We start from the raw sequence: 18,496 nt of genomic DNA, 5'->3' as shown, positions 1-18,496 counted from the left end.
TGCCTGAAGAGCTGCGTCATGACCCAGGGCCCAGTTCCTCTTGCATGTAAATCGGGAAGCTGTTAATAGTCCCCTGACCACCTTTACACAATGTATTATATTAGGTGCATTTTATATAGCCAATGAGTAGAATTTAGCCGTGCTTTGAATTCAACCCATTCTAAATTCAGCTGCATCTACACAACCAAGAAACCAGTCACAGGACACACAGGTACGTATCTCACGCCATGCTTATGGAAACTAGCCGAAGGCACAGCTACCCACCCGCATGCATCTGCTAGCCTACACTACTCAAAGAGGCTTTGCACAACACCTCTGCCATTAGCAGTGGAGTAACTTTGCTGAAAATGTTGGGGGGGACATGACATCTGAAGAAAAGGTGCGCCAGCCAAATGAATGGGGCGAAAATGGTGTGCCATGAAAGTTGGGGGGGACAAACACCCCTGCTCCCCCCTAAAATTACTCTTATGGCCATTAGAATGCAGCTTTCTTCCACAACAAAAATTGGGTCTAGCTGCACACATAATGAATTTCCTGCTCTCGCATACTGTCCAGACTACACCACTGCACCCGGCATGGGTGGCTGGCAGGGACCTGGCCACGACTTCTTTCCTTCGTGCGGGCTAAAATGCACACACGCATTCTAAACTCCTCTGATGAATTTCCCATACTTGGACTTCAGTCCCCAGAGGGCGTTCAAGCTACAGCAGAGTGAAAGGCGCTATACAAATGACAATTACATCACATGACATTTATTTTGGGATACAAGCCAGAACATCTCACATAAATAAATAAATAAATAAATACATGATTTTATTTTTTGTATTAGCCATCCTGTAAACATTGCAATTTAATTTGACCATTAATGTATTTACAATATGTATATATAAATGTTGGTTCCAATGTCATTGGATAACTCAGTGGGTTGAGCATCCCCAAGGAGATATGTGCATGAGCACAGGTTGCAATGTCACTGCAACAGGTCTGTGGACGCAGTGCCCCCTGAAGAGATACCAGGGTCCCATCCCAAATCCTGTAAGATTGCAGAGACCTGTAGGAAAACTGCAGTTATGTGTCCAAATCATGGCAGTGCCAAGTTCACCTTTTATCCTTCAGCGGCGCCATGTAGTTGTGCAGCAGTAAGAGCTATTTCAATATTTAATGAGTCACCCTTTCAGGTCTGTCGTCAAACCCTATGAACCTGTAGCCACTTTCTTTTGGCAATTTTGCAGTTCAGTGCACCGACTTTTTTGTCGTCATGTTCTTGAGGGCGAACCCCTTCCCTCGCTGTCCTGGTGTTTTGTTGATGCAATGCGTGATGCCTCAGCAAGGTAAGCGCCGAGGACCCCTTCCCCTTCTCATTTCCTGGGTTTCATCATCTTTCAGTGACCTTTTAGGAAAGTTGCCTGCGTGGAATAGGCGCATTTCTTTCCCGGGCGGGTCGTGACCTGTCTGTACTGGGACATGGGCCTCGGGCGTGGCTCTCCCTGGCACCTGGCCACTCCCTTTAGTGAACACTGATCCATACCATCCAGCAGGGTGGTAAGTAGGCGCCTCTGGCAAAACAGCCGCACCCGGGGCCCCAGCAGCTCCCACCTGATCACACCCATTAGCGCAAGGGAGTGGCCTGCACTGCCCACACCATAGCGAGCACCCAGTCCCTGGGGGAGCCTTACATTACTGTCAGACAAGTTTTACAGGCAGGTAAACAAAGGTCTTTGGCTGCCATAGACAGTGACAAAGGACCCAGCCCAGAGTCCCTGAGGTGTCTGTGGTAGCCATTTAAAATTCAGAAAACCTTCTCTCTGACAAAACGGCACATATCCGTACCTCCCCTTTCAGCAAAGGGAATATTTTTTCTTTTTTTTTTGGGTACGACTACACGCTATCAGAACCCCAAACGCCAGGCCGGTGTGCTAATATGTTTGTGGACAAGCTTCGGTATACAGCTCACAGCCCTCTCAAGACCCTTGTTTCACCAGCGCCTACATTGGTTCGGGCTGGCAGACCATTAATGCCCAAGCCTGCATGCTAATGTATAGCGGGGCTTACCCCCACTATGCCCCCCCCCCTCCACGGTCCAAGACATAGATGCAATGGATACATTATTCATAATAATCACACAGACGATTTGTATAGAATTTGGAAACACAAGATCACATTTATTGGAGTCATACACTATTTGGTGGCGTTCCCAGCCACTAAGTGAAGATATCACCTTAGACTTCTAAGGTATCCCTTTAAGTTTTTACCCGGGCTTGCAATAGTTTTATTGTTCCAGGTGATACTTTCCACTTCCGGTTTTTCAGAGTAGCAGATGTCCGCCTCGGTTCTCAACTGCCAAGCAGTAATTTTTCCCGGGATCACTGAATTGCTTTGACAAGGAGTCTCGACTGTCCATAAGAGACTCAGTGCCCGTCGTCCGAATTTGGCTCGAAAGCAGGCACCAGGAACCGTCCATGGCTGAAATCTCAGCGTCAACCTCCTCGCCGACTAGGACCGCCCCGTAACTCCGCCTGTGGAAAAGTTAGCAAACATTACACACCTTTTTGAACAAAACATGCTTGTTATCCTACACCCTTTTAAATCCACTGAATTGAAAAATGTATTATCAACTTCTTAAATGTTTACAAATGACAGAATCCCTTCAACCTACTCGATGAATACCAGCACTTTGCTCATCCTATCTTAAAAGGAGATGTAGGTTGGGACATCAGACGGGGGACTGTGACAAAGTGAAAGAGCCCAGCAGCCCCCGCCTTATGATTGCTCCCCAAAGCCCAAGCCGGATGTGGCTGTGCCTGGGACGCCCCTTCTGCCTCCTCCGTAGGAGGGGGGGTGCTAGAAAACCCCGGGGGGTGGGGCGGTGGCCAGGAGAGAGGCAGCCCGCTATGCAGGCTGTCCCTCTAGCGCTGTCTCTGGGGGCTGGCCTGCCCCTTAGCGGGGCCATCCCCTGTTATGGCCCCCTCTCGTCTCTGTCATAAGAAAATAATCGAAATAAGCCACCTTCCATCTTCCATTGTCAGCCAATGCAGGTCTTTCCTATCTTTGGTTATGTGGTCTCTTCTAGCTTTTTTCTTTAAGATTCTCAAGGCGCTGTTTTGCAGGAAATGGCACCTGGCTATGCAGCCTTTGCTTGCGCCAATCATGAGTGCGTTACCATACTCAAGCCTGGATAGAATTGTGGCTCTGGCTATGGTAGCACTATTGTACTCACTCAAGAATGGCCTGATAGTCTTTTACTCAAGACGGCTGCTGCGAGTGGTAATGACGGTGCAGCGACTAGACTGGGCCATGAAACTCTACACGTATTGACAAAAAACCCACCGAAGCGGCGACCGGCCCGACCCACAAAATTATACCCATATTCAATTTAAATAAAACATGCTAGTGTGGCGACCGGATTGGGCCACAAAATTCTGTATAGGCGCATTATAAATTCCCAATAAACAAGTTTATTAACAAAACTAATTAATCATTGCGTACGCTCTGCGATCTTCAAAGTTATCCACATAAAATCGCCGTCTCCCAGTTTTTCTGGGCTGCCGTTAGCCTAGTTGAGGATGCTTTCCCTTACCTGGGGCACAAGAAGGAAACTCGTTATCCAAACGATGTGAGGCAATTTGTATCCAAGCCATTCTAATGAAACATGTTTGTGTTGTGTTAGGAAAGTTTTCCATTTATTGGTAACATTTCCCTCCAGTTGTGTACCCCCCAACTTTTTGCTGGTGTTTAAACACCATAGTCTGCCTTTGCCAGTGAAGTACAGCCTTCAGCTGCACTCCACTGGGCTTTCGTTCACTTTATTATGGGGAAGCTGGCATGCCCTTAAAGACAGTCAGTACTGGGAGACTTTGTTTCCCTTAGTCCTTTCCAATGTTGCAACTTTTCTGCAATATGTTACAAGTGCACAATGTACCTTAAAGTACGGTGCACTTGGGTCTTCCATTTGTTTCCAAAGGGCGTAGACTCCCTCAAAGGATTTTTTAGGAGAAGAGCAGATGTGCCTTGGACAGGGCTGGTGGCAGCGTTTCTTTTCGCTTTATTTTAACCCTTTCTTGCCATGCAAACCGTGTTTACCGCAGTTGGCACAGAAAGGTGGCCTGGCTCCAAAATGCCCATGCCACGAGGTTCATTGTCCTGTCCTTTGGCCATCTTGCCCCTTTACCTTCCCCAAGTCGAGCTGATCCAGGGCAGTCTTTATTTGGGTATGCATTCTCCCACGAAACACCAAGCTTTTGCAGGCTTCTGCATGCCTTGTGTGGTGTGTGTGCCTCCAGGATGTGGGTTGGACTGTCTAGTTCCAATACACATCCTGGGTGCCAGAGAGTCTAGTGTGCTGGGAATGACTGGGACCACGGTGGTCCGTGATTGGTCCACGTCTGGTGTGCCTGTATGTGAGCAGATCTCCCATTGGGTCCTCTTCGTTTTGGCTTGGAGATTCCGGATAAGAGAAGGCTCCAAACACCCATGCCAGGTAGATCTCTTGCATTCTCACTGAAACTAGGATAGGATCCAAGCATCCTGAAACTAAGAAGAAGAGTCGAGGAACCGCTGGTGACCTGGAAGGTTTGGCACCTTGAGCTCGCTGTTGTCCCACTGGACCCCTCTGCATCTGATCAAACCAGTAGGTCTGTAAAGGCGCTTCTACCCATTGGAATAGTGGGACCAACTATTCTCAGCACCTTCATCTAAACTTGCAAGTGTTCCTCTTCGGAAGGGTCCCTAGGCTAATCAGTGGGCTGACCACCTTACGCAGGACCTTTGCTCTGAAACCGCAGCTGTTTCGAGGAGACCCTTGAAACTTGGTAAATTGCAAGCTCTGTGTTCACAGCACTCTTACACCGAATTTCGTATACTTGGCATTCCCAGGTCTGAAGTAAAGAGAGAGCGCCCGAACCTGAGTTCACACGGTTACTGTGTCGCCTCGCCGTTGTGACAGACTTCATAGTTGCCTTGCTGCGGTGTCCCTCTGTGCCCTGAAGCCTGCTACAGTGAAACCGGCTTGATCCGTCCACCAGGAGTGGAGAAATCACCACTGTCCAGCCAGGGAATCATCGCTGTAACTACACAGCTGAAAGCCGCAGAGCCGCACAATCGCTGCATTTAAACCTGCAACTGAAGTGGACTTGACTGCCGAAGCTAGGTCCAGAGTGCTCCAGGGGTCGGTGAGTACTTGCAAACCTTACCGGTGGCCCCTAGCACATCCATCCATTTTAACGCACAAGTGTCCCCTGAGGGCCACTCACCTTTCCACAGGTAGCCTGAGCTACTGTCCCATTCCCAACTCCTGGAACCTGTTATGCCCTCTTGGGGAGACCCTCCATGAATAGTGGAAACCTGTTCTGCATTGCCTCACCCACCTTCCTGAGCTGCTACAGACCCACCAGGAGACCCGTTTTCGCCCTTCTTCAGTATCGCATGCACCAGCATTTGATAGTACATTTGAGCACTAGGCTCCAATTGTCGTAGGGCATGGACTGACTCTCAGTTAGGGATTGATTGATGTGGAACTGCTTAACATTTATTCTCACTGCTTGCTCCCTTTGCTTTTAGGTTGTGGACTCATTCTGTGCTTTAACCCTGTAGGCCACTTGGTATTGTATATATATGTCATAGTAGTGTTGTATTGTTTTAAAGGCATTACTGGTGATAATTGCTCTATTTTGAACTTCAAAGGCCTTGAATAAATGTACATGTATTTGTAATATATATATATATATATATATATATATATATATATATATATATATACACCTGACTGGGAGTTATTTGTAGTGTCCTTCACTCTATGTGGTCATTGAGGTCTTTCAGTTACCCTCACTACTCCTGAGACCTAGTCTTAACCGCCACCAATGCTACCTTGAATTGAATTGAATTGATGTGTTATTTATATCACGCTCGTACACAAGTGCTTCAGGGCGAGACAAGGCAAGGGAGGGGAACATGGGGGAACAAAAACAACAATCTTACTATGCCCAGTGACATTGAGAACGCGCAAGTGCATGGAAAATGAAAAGGGGAAAAGTGCATGGAAGGGGGCAGAAGTGGAAAGTGCAGAGGAGAAAACAGATAAGTAATAATAAATAAAATAAATAAATAGAGGCAATAAGCAGTAGTAGTGCAGCCAGAAAGTGGCAAGTGCTGGGTTTACCAGACAAAGTATGTCAGATAAGTGCAGAAGAAAGGGGGGTGGGGGACTGTGTGGGTACAGATACAGACCCCAGTGCAAGGGGTGGCCGAAGGCAGTGCAGGAGTGTGGCAGGGTGAGCAGGTACCCGGGCCCGGAGGAGCGAGGGTGGCCAGGTGCACTGTGCTGAGAGAGAAACAGATCAGCAGGGGAGAAGGGGGGCAAAGGCAGAAGCAAAGTGGAAGATCTTGAGGGGCTTCCAGAACTGGAGATGGTTCTCCTCAGGTTTCAGGGTGGCAGGGAGGCTGTTCCAAAGGGAGGCCCCAGCCGAAGACAGAGATCTACGCACAGCTTGTTTCTTTGAAATACAACTGACCCTGAGGGAGTTAGAGGTAGAGGAGCGAAGAGCTCGAGAGGGGAGGTATTTACAGAGTGATAGTTGAAGGTATTTTGGACCCAGGCCCCAGAGAGCCTTGTGGAAAATGCAGAGGGTTTTAATTGTAATCCTTGCATCCACTGGGAGCCAATGAAGGGATTTCAGAGCTGAAGAGATACGATCCCAGGGCTTGAGGCCAAGGACAAGACTGTTCTGGATTAGTTGTAAAGGGTGGAGGGTGAAGGGTGGAGACAGGTAGATTTAGAAATAGGCTGTTACAGTAGTCCAACCTAGAGAGAACCAGACTTGGGGAATTAGAGGAAAGGCAGAGTACCTCTGAGGAGGTGTAGTAGGAAGTTTTACTTTTTAGAGACATCAGAGATGGGGGCAGAAAAGGAAGGTGTGGAGTCAAAGATGACTCTGAGGTTCTTTGCCTTGCAGGTAGGGTTAGGAGAAGGGCCAAAGGAGGCCAGCCAGAGAGTGAGGGGAAAGGATGGCGATGGTGTATCGATGAGGAGGATCTCAGTCTTGTTGGCATTTAGACAAAGATCGTTGGCGGCACACCAACCTTGAATGGCAGTTAGGCAATCAGAGATGAGAAAGGGGAGGAGGTGGCAGAGGGCAGCCTGAAAATGAGTTGAGTGTTGCCAGCATAGCACTGGAAACTTGAGCAGAAAATGGCAAGGCAGTGGGCGAGAGTGGTTGAAAAGTCAGGGCGAGAGGTTAGACCCCTGGGGAACACCACAGGTAGATAGAGAGATAGATGATAGGAAGGATCTAAGTTGAACCTGGGAGGGTCGATCAGAGAGGAGAGAGGTTAGCCAGGTCAGAGCCTTATCGTTGATACCCAGGTTATCACGGAGACGGTTCAGCAGGGTGATATGTTTGACCGTGTCGAAGGCAGAGGAGAGATCGAGTAGGATGAGCACAGAGGGAATGTTAGAGTCAAGGTTGAAGAGCAGATCTTCACGGATGTTCAGGAGAGCAGTTTCCGTGCTTCTGGCAGCTCTGAATCCAGACTGGTGGTCACAGAGAGAACCAACAGAATCGGAATGAAGGTTAAGCTGAGCGATGGCCAGCTTTTCCAGGAGTTTACCCAAAAAGGGAGTAATGGAAATAGGGCGATAGTTGGCCGGACAAGAAGGGTCAGCTGTGGGTTTCTTGAGAAGAGGATGCACAAGGGAGTGCTTAAGAGGGCAGGGGAAGGATCCTGAGGCAAAGGAGACGTTGCAGAAATTGACAAAGGCTGGAGCGAGGGTATCAATGTGGTTCTTGATGGTTTTAGAGGAACAGGGATGAACCTGTTTTGACGAGGCTTTCATAGATCGTATTTGTCTAGCGACATCTTCAGGGGAGAAAAGAGGAAAGGGTGAGACGGAAGGTGGGGGGGTGACTGAAGGAGGGTCAGAAAGTGCAGGCAGAGACGGGGAAGAGGAGGAGGGGATGAGTGGGTGCACAGGATGTCCTGGAATTTAGAGAGAGACAAGGGCATTGCAAAGACCCTGGGAGGCAAGAGGAGGGGTAGAGACTGCAGCAGGGTTGGCCAGCTCCTTGCAGATTTTAAAGATTTTGGCTGAGTTGTTAGATGCCACAGAGACACAGGCTTGAATGTGGACTCTCTTCTTGGTGAGGACAGAGAGTCAGTATTGCCTTTGGAGCAGGCGACAGGCCAGTTTGTCAGAGGATGTACAAGAAGCCCTCCATTTCCTATCAGCCGCCCTACACTTGTGTTTAAGTGTAGCTAGTTTGGAGTCATACCAGGAATTGCACCTGGCTTTAGACTTCCAACGGATCCACTTGACAGGGGCAAGAGCATCAAGAGTAGTAGAAATAGAAGAGTAGAGCAGGAACAGGGCTGTGTCAGGGTGTGTGTCAGCCTGGGGTGGAGGGTGGAGAATAGGTGGCAGTGAAAGCCTCAACTGACACGCGCTTTATGGGCCGAATGTCTGAGTAGCTATGTGGCAATTTTGGGGTAGGCTTGGCTTGGGGGAAGAGAGGGAGAGATGAGAGGAGAGGAGGCAGTGATCGCTCCAGGAGAGAGGAGTAGTCAGAGGAATAGAGAGGGGGAGGCCAGATGAGATCAATACATCCAGTGTGTGTCCTGCAGAGTGAGTTGGGCCAGAGGGGAGGATAGAGAGGGAGAGGGAATCGCAGAGGCCGCGAAAGAGCACAGATGAGGAACAGGGAGAATCGAGATGGATGTTGAGGTCACCAAGGAGTAGGAGTTCAGTGGTTGAGGCCAGGAGGGAAGAAGAGAGGTCTGCCCACTCAGGGAGAAATTAGGTGATTTGACCAGGGGGCCGGTAGAGAGTAGCAACAGTAAGAGAGGGGCTAGGAGAGAGCGAGAGTCTGCAGACAAAGCATTCGAAAGAGGAGTAGGTCTGCGTGGGAAAGATAGAGGCAGGAATCCACTCAGGAAAGATCAGGGCTACACCCCCTCCAGACCGGGTGAATCTGGATGCAGCGAGGATCTTGTAGCCATCAAGGAGGTGAGTGTCAAAGATTGTGACAAGACTGGCCGTGAACCATGTCTCGATAAAACCGAGGACATCAAGGTCAAGTTCTTCCAGGAGGTGGCAGATGTCAGAGGAGTGTTTGACAGAAGACCGGGAGTTTAGAGTGGCAAGATGAAGAAGGTTGCCAGCCTTAAAGACCTTCCGGGGAGGGGTACAAATCAGAGGTACACCCTGCGGAGGGGGGGAAGCTCGAGGTAGGGCAGAGGAGGAGAGAAGAGAGGACAAGGTAGCCAAGGGAGGCGAGGAGGGAACAGCCAGAGATTAAAGGAAATTGATGAGGGCGAGGGAAGCGCCTATTGAAGAGGAGGAGATTGGCCGGAGGGCCTTGGACCATGCCAGTGACATTTAGGTAGACATTAATGATGACTCTGGAGGAGTCGAAGGAATCCATGAGGACTTCCCAGCGGATGCCACCATTAATGGGAGAGGAGGAGACAGGACAGAGCACAGAGATCATATGCGGGGTCCATAGATCCGGCGAAGGAACGACAAAGAGGATGTCAGTGAGGGTCTGTCTGGAAGGGGTGCTGGAATAGATATCAGCGATGGGGAGACCTGGGTTTGAGGCCAAGATATCCTTTTTAAACTTCTTCTTTCCAGACTTAGTGAGAAGGGAAGGATAGTTGATAGAGAAGCAGTTGGAATAGATAGGAGAAACGGATGGGGCCATGAGTGAGTAGAAAGAGGGGGCAGTGGGAGAAGTATGCAAGTACAGCGGTATGGAGCAGCCACTTGTCTAGCAGGTTACAATTAATGGCCAAAGTTAAATGAAAAACACACCCAAATTTGACTTTCTAAAGTTAAATGAAAAACACACCCAAATTTGACTTTCAAAGTGTTATATAGTTCCTCTCTGTGTGTGCTGTAGCTTGTGATGTCATGTGGAATGTTGATGTGTGAATGTGAGAATGTTTATGGTGAAGGTTCCCTATTGAGGCAGTTAGATCTTCCCTGCCTGGGGGATGGGAGCCGGTGTTGTATGTCCTTATGTCCTATGTAACTGTATTTTGAGAACTGGTAATAAACCTCTTAGAAGTAACATAAGTGAGTCTGGAACCTGCTTCATTACATTGGCAACGAGGATGGGATAAAGGAAGAAGAACCCAAGTGCAAGTAAAAGAAGGAGACTGAAGAAACCTGCTGCAGGGGATGCAGGAAAGAGCTGGACGGAAGAAGGACAACACCGCCCCCAAGACAAGTAAGACCCATCACCCAGGGCACCGAGGGGGAGGAGGAAGAAAGTCCCAATCAAGAGGGATCAGTTGCCCATAAGGTGGTGGGAGAGCTGGTCCAGGGGCTGAAGAAAAAAGCAGGGCCATGAAGGGAAGATCATGAAGGGAGCTAGGCCCTTAAGGTGAAGAAGTCTGCTTGAAGAGAGAAGTGAAACGTGTTAAAGCGAAAAGGGAAGTAGATGCCCTTTTTAATCGGAAGAAGAAGTGATGATTTCCCATAGCTGTAGAAGGGAGAAGCGTTCTCATAAAGAGATAAGGGACAAAAAAGGGACTTGGAAGTGGCAAGGCAAGCCAAGGGAAGGCTCCTCATGGTGAAGGAAATGAGCAAAAATGAAGTTTTGGTGTCCCATGAGGTGAAGAAAGGGACAAGGCAGGCCAGGGGAAGGCCCCATGGTGAAGGACATGAGCGTAAATATAGCTTTGCATGCAATCCCCAGTGTTGAGATACTACGAAGCAACGGTTTCTCATCGCGTGCGAGCGGCGGTTGAAATCACAAAGCTCTATGTGCTGCTGTGGTCTGAGACCAAATGATGACGTCGCTCAGAATGCAAGGGGTGCTGGCGACGGTCACATTGTAGTGAGAGAGTCACTATGTAGAAGAGTTTGGCGACCCCCCTGGACGTGAAGCAACGGAAAAAAAGGGACCCCTTCTACGTGTGCTAACATTGTGACGTAGCGCCTGTTTGGACTAAGGTCCTCTTTTCAGTTTGGTATGCGCTAAATTGAAAGCTCGATGCAGAGGGAGTAGAAATGGCCCGAAGAAGTTTGATAGGTTTCTTAACATGGGAAGTGATGTGTCCATAAATGATCCTATGACGTCCTTCAACGTGTGTAGGAAATGTTTGTAGAATTTCCGATGAGGAAGGCGAGAAGCGTTAGCAGGACGGAGGGGCCCTTGTAAGGGACAGCAGTATGTGCACGTGCGATTCAAGATGTCCATGAAGGTGATGAGCATTGGACTATGGACTTCACTACGCGATCATAGTGTGAGGGCCGCGGAATGCACAATCAGAGACAGAGGTCTGTGCAACGTGGCGGTCACTGCCGGGTTACTGCGTTAAAGTACTATGCTAGGAGAAGAAGCGAAACATGAATATGAGATACAGAAGAATATATCCTTTTTTATAATTAAGCGTGTTTCAAAAGAACTGACAGAGGGTATCATTTTGGGATATAGCAGTATCTTGAGTGGTGCAGATTGCTGCAGTGTGTAAGTTGAGTATGAGAGTGCCTCAAATGTATTAAAAGGTGATGTAGATGTAACCACCTTTGAGGAGTTACAGGAAAAGCCTAGGACTGGCTATGGACTCTTAAGGTGAATGTATAGGTCACTGTGTGAGAGTATATTGGTTATGCTTGAAGTTAGATGTAACTAATTTGAGGAATTGCAGCGTCGATCCTATAATTGGCTATGGACTGGTAGGATGAAACTGTAGTACGCTGTATTAGATTGCCCAAATGGCAACATGTACTTATAGGACACTCGTAGGGCGTTATTATACCTGTGTAATTGATTACTAATTGTACAGTTATGAGTATCCATTTAGGATTTTGGAATGCAGAGTACATTTTTATCTGGCTCTTAGGTATATGGTGCGATGGGTGCACATGGATAACCATGATGTTTGATGTGAGTCAGTGAAGATGTGAGATGCGTAGCGCCCAAAAGTGAGTATAGTGTGTGGGTTAGTGCCACAATAGTGTTAGAGAGAGGTAGCGCCTCCGGTGTTAGTGTGAAGTTTGGCAGGCATTGTAAGTGGGTGAGTGTCACTATGGTTATAGAGAGGTAGCGCCTCCGCCTGCAGGGTGAACTCTGATAGGAGATAGTGTCTCCTCCAGTCTGAAGGTTAACAGGAGGTAGCGCCTCGTGTAGAAGTTTGATAGCGCCTTCTGCAATGGTTGTAGGAGGTAGCGCTATCTGCAACAGGTTATTGGGAGGTAGCGCCTCCGAAAGAGGTAAGAAATGACAGTGGGCAAGTGCCACTATGGTTACTGGGAGGTAGCGCCTCCAGTGCATGGGTTCAGGGAGGTACAGCCTCCAGTGGTAGTATTAAGTATTCAAGGAGGTATCGCCTTCAGAGTATGTATGAAGTATGGGTGAGCTTGAATAGCCACAAGGTCTTTTTGTGAGGTAGCGCCTCCATTGTATGAGTTCAGGGAGGTAGAGCCTCCAGCAGTAGTAAGAGGTATTCGGGGAGGTAGCGCCTCCGGAATTGTCAAGTAGAGGGTATAATATGTAGAGGACTCACCACTAAGGGACAGGATGTCATGTTTTGAAACTTAGTTGGGGGTGACTGTCAGGGGACGCCCGCTAAGTAAGCCATGAGGCAAAGATGTAGGATGGAGTTCTAAGGTGATGAGTGTCTTTTCTGTAACTTTGTTTTTGTAATTTTGCATCTGGCTCCTGTCCTTTGCATGAAGGTACAGGGTCTAACATATTGACTCTTGTTAAGCTGTCATCGGGGTTGTAGGTGGTCAACCAGATGTGATGTCGATGGATTCAAGGATGACTGGCCAGCGTCTTTGAATTGTTTGGAGTATTTGACTACCTTGGTTTGGTTGCATGTGCCCGATTGGCTGAGTCGAATTGAGTGGTTGTAGGTGAGTGGTGGCGTTGTACTTCCTTTGTGTTGATTTCTGCCACTATGGTGATGTATTTGTCCTCTTTGAGGTCGGGTAGTGCTTCAGGGTGGCAACCTGGAGGCCCGCCGGTGGCAGGGGCGGGCAGAAGGTGAATCATTATAATTGTGGTGGTTTAGGAATGTAGCTCTGAGTGCCTTGGATCTGGGCAGGTAGGATTCTAGGGTGAGATCCTAGAGTCTGTTTGTGACAGGAACAGACAGAAGGAGATTTGCATACTTTGTGAGGGGTATCCATAAGTGTGTAAGGGTAGCTTCCGGTTGCTATGCTTGTAGGGAGTCTCCATTGGAAGTGGCATGCTAGTGTGGGTGGTATGCCATAGTGTTTGTGTATTTATTAAGGAGGGAGATGTGTTATGATGTGCTTGTCTGTGTTGTGTCAGTGTATGAGTGTATCAGTAGCGGAGGGAGATGTGTTATATAGTGCCTGTCTGTGTGTGCTGTAGCTCGTGATGTCATGTGAAATGTTGATGTGTGAATGCGAGAATGTTTGTGGTGAAGGTTCCCTATTGAGGCAGTTAGATCTTCCCTGACTGGGTGATGGGAGCTAGTGTTGTATGTCCTTATGTCCTATGTAACTGTATCTTGAGAACCGGTAATAAACCTCTTAGAAGTAACCTAAGTGAGCCTGGAACCTGCCTCATTACACACAGTTAAATGGAAAACATACCCAAATTTGACTTTCCAAAGTTAAATGAAAAACACACCCAAATTTCACTTTCCAAAGTTGAATGATATATGATTAGTTATTTATAACGCGCTTAATACCCAGCGGTTTCTAAGCGTGGACCAGGTGATCGAACCTGTGTTGCTCCTTGTCGTCTTGCTTCCAAGACGAGCATGTTGCCGCTGAGCTATCTTCCCGAGAATGCTAAGACACTGTAAGTAGAGAAGTGGGCTATGAATCAGAAGTTAGAGCTGAGTGCAGAAATGTATACATTAGAGAGCATAACAGCGAGAACTGTTAGGACAAGCAGAGAGGAGAGTGAAGGTGCCAAGAAGGGATCGAAAGGGAAAACAGAAGGAGGGAGGGGAACTAACCCATTGAGAGTGAGGTAAGAGAGTCTTGGTAGTGCAGTCTCCAATCAGAGTGAGGTTGCAAACTCAGGGAGGGTCAGGTCATTGAGTGGCTTCATGTAGTATCCTGGCAGCAGACAGGGAGCAGACAGGGTCCTTAGAAGTGGGCCTTTGCAGAGGGGGCTGCCTAAAGCCTGCCGGTCCCTCGTTGGTCCAAAAAAGCTACTCCCCAGCCAATCTCTAGGCAAGTTGGAGAAAGGCAGAAAGGAAACACTGTGTCAGATGTTGAAAGGGCCTGGGGGGGCCATGTTGAAAGCACCGTATGGTGCCAGTTCTTGCAGGCATAAGAACACAGACACAGATTTACTCCGTGCCAGAAAGCAGGAACTCAAAACAAATCTGTCCAGATGCGCAATGAAGAGGCACTGTTAATTTAGGCTTAAATGCACCGAATAAATTAAAGAAAACTTTTTTTTTGTGCAGATTTTTCCAGATAAATGCCCAATATTCTTTGGAGAAGCAGGGGTGGATCAAACAATTGCTCCTACCTCAACCAGGGGGATGAAAGCAGTACTGCACCATAATGGAATCCAGGGAAACAGGCAGGCAGGTGATGTGTTGCAGGACCTCGCGCTCCGACGCATTAAGAAGAAAGAAACCTTGTTTGGTCTGGCTTATCCAGACAGTTACCCTGTTCCAAGAAACTAGGCTGGCCTTCTGGACCTCTGCCAACCAGGTCAGAGTTTCGAAATCCATATGAACAAATTGGTGTACAGAGGTGTGATTGGACTAAAGGTATCCAGTAATGCACACTAGTGAAGGCATTTCAGATCACCCCTACCCAGGACACATAGTGACCTTAGTAGTAAGTAACTGTAAAGGCCATAGAAATATCTATAATAATGGAAACAATGACCAATATAACTTTGAATGCTTCAAAATATGAAACATTGAGAATGGTGTGTACTGAGAGAGGCTTGCCTGCTCATGGTACAACAGGTGAAATGATTAAAAGAATCATAGATTGTCAAGAGTTGCAACTCACTGCCAATACCACAGATGAAAGTGCAGAAGGAGGTGGGGCTGCTCTCACTGACAGATCTGACAGATCTGTCGCTGCACTTATCCATGGTACCCAGGAAGACAGAGATGATGTAATGTCCCAGGTTTCCTCTGCAAGCTCTGATGCTGATGCCATGTTGGAATTCAAGAACCAAGAGTGGCTTTTTGAGCAGAAGGAGCTTGAATTCCACATGGCTAAACAGAAGGCGGAGCAGGCAGAAAAACAAAATGACAGGGATCACCAGTTGGAACTGGCTAAGCTTCAAGAATCCAATAGATCCAAGGGATCTGGACAAGGGTCTGGGCCCTCCTCTCATCCAAGGTTTCCTGAAGATCTACTCAGTGTGTATGATGAGAAGAATGACATTTTGGACTGGTTGACTGCATTTGAGTAGGCATGTGAGGTCCAAGAGGTTGTAAATGCTTATAAGATTGCATGGTTGCTCAGCAGACTACCCCACTCTGGCTGCAGTGCTATTATGGAGATGTCAAAAGCTGAAAGAGTAGGTTTTGCAAAATTGCAGACTCTTATCTTGAAGTTTGGGAAGACTACTGCCCAATACTAGAGTACAAAAAGAAAGAAGGTAGTACTTGGGTGTCTTATGTAACTGATTCCTTAAAGAATTTGACTCGTTGATTTCAAAGCTCTAAGGTCTCCACCTTTGGGGGTATGATATGCCTTGTTATGCTTGAACATATTTTTGCATCTTGTTCCCCTGAGCTTAATCAGCATTTGGCAGATTCAACGGAGTTAGATCCTTGTGATAGTAAAGCTCTCCAGTTGTGTACACCCCAACTTTTTGCTGCTGTTTAAACACCATAGTCTGACTTTGCCAGTGAAGCACAGCCTTCAGCTGCACTCCACTGGGATTTCGCTCACTTTATTATGGGGAAACTGGCATGCCCTTAAAAACAGTCAGTACTGGGAGACTTTGTTTCTCTTAGTCCTTTCCAATGTTGCAACTTTTCTGCAACATGTTACAAGCGCACAATGTACCTTATGCTGGTGACAGCTTATCAGTTTGCTTTATGTTAACCCTTTCTTGCCATGCAAACCGCATTTACCGCGGTTGGCACAGAAAGGTGGCCTGGCTCCAAAATGACCATGTCACGAGGTTCTTTGTCCTGTCCTTTGGCCATTTTGCCCCTTTACCTTCCCCAGGTCGCGCCGACCCGGGTTAGTCCTTATTTGGGCATGCATTCTCCCACGAAACGCCAAGCTTTCGCAGGCTTCTGCATGACTTGTGTGTGTACCTCCAGGATGTGGGCTGGACTGTCTAGCTCCAATATACATCCTGGGTGGTAGAGAGTCTGGTGTGATGGGAATGACTGCGACCACTGTGGTCCGTGATTGGTCCCTGTCTGGCGTGCCTGTATGTGAGCAGATCTCCCATTGGGTCCTCTTCATTTTGCCGTGAAGGAATTCTGGATAAGAGAAGGCTCCAAACACCGATGCCAGGTCGATCTCTTGAGTTCTCACTGAACCTAGGATAGGATCCAAGCATCCTGAAACTAAGAAGCCGAGCCCAGGAACCGGTGGTGACCCGCTGGAAGGTTGGCACCCTGAGCCCGCTGTTGTCCCGCTGGACCCCTCTGCATCTGATCAAACCAGAAGTCTGCAAAGGCGCTTTGACCCATTGGAACAGTGGAACCAACTATTCTCTGCACCTTCATCTAAACCTGCAAGTAAGCCTCTTCGGACGCGTCCCTGGACCAAACAGTGGGCTGACCACCTTGTGCAGGACCTTTGCTCTGAAACCGCCACCGTTTTGAGGAGACTTTTGAAACTTGGTACATCACAAGCTCTGTGTTCATGGCACTCTCACACCAAAATTCATATACTTGCAATTCCCAGGTCTGAAGTAAAGACAGAAAGCCTGAATCGGAGTGCATGCGGTTACTGTGTGTCACCCAGCCATGGTGACGAACTTTGCACGTGCCTTGCTGCGGTGCCCCTCTGTGCCCTGAAGCCTGCTACAGTGAAACTGGCCTGATCCATCCACCAGGAGCAGAGAAATCACCACTGTCCCGCCAAGGAATCATCGCTGTAACTTCACTGCTGAAAGCCACAGAGCCGCACAATCGCTGCATTTGAACCTGCAACCGAAGTGGACTTGACTGCCGAAGTTAGGTCCGGAGTGCGCCGGGGGTCGGTGAGTACTTGCAACCCTTACCGGTGGCCCCTAGTGCATCCATCCACTTTAACGCACAAGTGTCCCCTGAGGGCCACTCACCTTTACACAGGTAGCCTAAGCTACTGTCCCATTCCCAACTCCTGGAACCTGTTCTGCCCTCTTGGGGAAACCCTCCACGAATAGTGGGAACCTGTTCTGCATCACCTCACCCACCTTCCTGAGTTGCTACAGAACCTACAAGAGACCCCAGTTTCGCCCTCCTGCACTATCGCGTGCACCAGCATTTGAAAGTACATTTGAGCACTAGGCTCCACTCCTCCTAGGGACTGGACTGCCTCCCAGTTAGGGATTGATTGATGTGGGATTGGCTAAAGTTTATTCGCACTGCTTGCTCCCTTTCCTTTTAGGTTGTGGACTCATTCTGTGCTTTAACCCTTTAGGCCACTTGGTATTGTATATATGTGTTATAGGAGTGTTGTATTGGTTTAAAGATATTACTGGTCATAATTGCTCTGTGTTGGACTTCAAAGGCCTTGAATAAATGTACATGTATTTTTAATATATATACACCTGACTGGGATTGATTTGTAGTGTCCTTTACTCTGTGTGCTCATTGAGGTCTTTCAGTCACCCTCACCCCTCCTGAGACCTAGTCTTGACTGCCGCCAATGCTACCCTGATTGGTCTGGCTTGTCCCGAAGGTTACCCTGTTCCAAGAAACTAGGCTGGCCTTCTGAACCTCTGCCCACCAGGTCAGAGTTCAGAAATCCATGTTAACATGTTGCGTAATAATTCTGTTTCAACAAACCAAAACACTTTCTCGCTTGCCAGTGTAGCTGTGATGCACAAGTACACCCACGCCAGAATCCAACCCATTGGAAACTCGATGCCCATAACTTCTGCTGTGCAGGCTGTGGAGTAGCGAGGAGTACCGTAAAACCCACGACAGAACTCAATCATTGAAAGCAAAGGAAGGCACCATTTGAAGCAAGCATTGTGAAAATGTGACCCCACTTTTTTCAGAGCGCACCTTGATATTCTAATTTCTGGTCGCGCCACATTCAATTGGTATGTTAATGAGTCCCCCCACTTGACCACTGCATATATGCCTAATAATAGCATTCTTCTTCAAATTCTCCCCAACAAACATATTTTTCCTTTAAACAGAGATTACTATTCTCGCTGCAACATCGAACAAATGGATTTGTTTTCAAATGCATTATCCACTGGAGCGTGATAAGAAGGCCACAGCTCTCGTCATTTCAAACCTACGATTCCGGTCCCTTGGCAAAATGTTGATCAGCAGGACTTCCTTCCCTTTCAAATGCTTAGAGGCTGGCCATCCCCTGCAGGGGGCGCAAGGGGGTCAGCCCCACCCGGAGGCGGAA

At 48.0% G+C, this 18,496-nt stretch overlaps 1 long non-coding RNA gene across 2 annotated transcripts; it reads right to left on the bottom strand.

Moving 5' to 3' along the window:
* Window positions 1-2,130: 2,130 nt before the first annotated feature.
* LOC138580247 (uncharacterized) lies at window positions 2,131-18,490 on the bottom strand. 2 transcript variants are annotated; one of them, XR_011304219.1, is made up of 2 exons: window positions 18,377-18,490; window positions 2,131-2,516 (listed from the first exon to the last, which is right to left on the bottom strand). It is a non-coding gene; the product is annotated as an uncharacterized lncRNA (long non-coding RNA). The 2 variants fall into 2 exon arrangements; XR_011304218.1 differs by having other exon boundaries at window positions 18,381-18,472.
* Between the last annotated feature and the right edge of the window lie 6 nt (window positions 18,491-18,496).

Source organism: Ambystoma mexicanum, chromosome 3p, assembly GCF_040938575.1.
Source record: "Ambystoma mexicanum isolate Mex_15411 chromosome 3p, UKY_AmexF1_1, whole genome shotgun sequence".
NCBI classification, from domain to species: domain Eukaryota; kingdom Metazoa; phylum Chordata; class Amphibia; order Caudata; family Ambystomatidae; genus Ambystoma; species Ambystoma mexicanum.
Note: the sequence above shows the minus strand (reverse complement) of the source record. Positions and strands in the feature narration are given on the sequence as shown.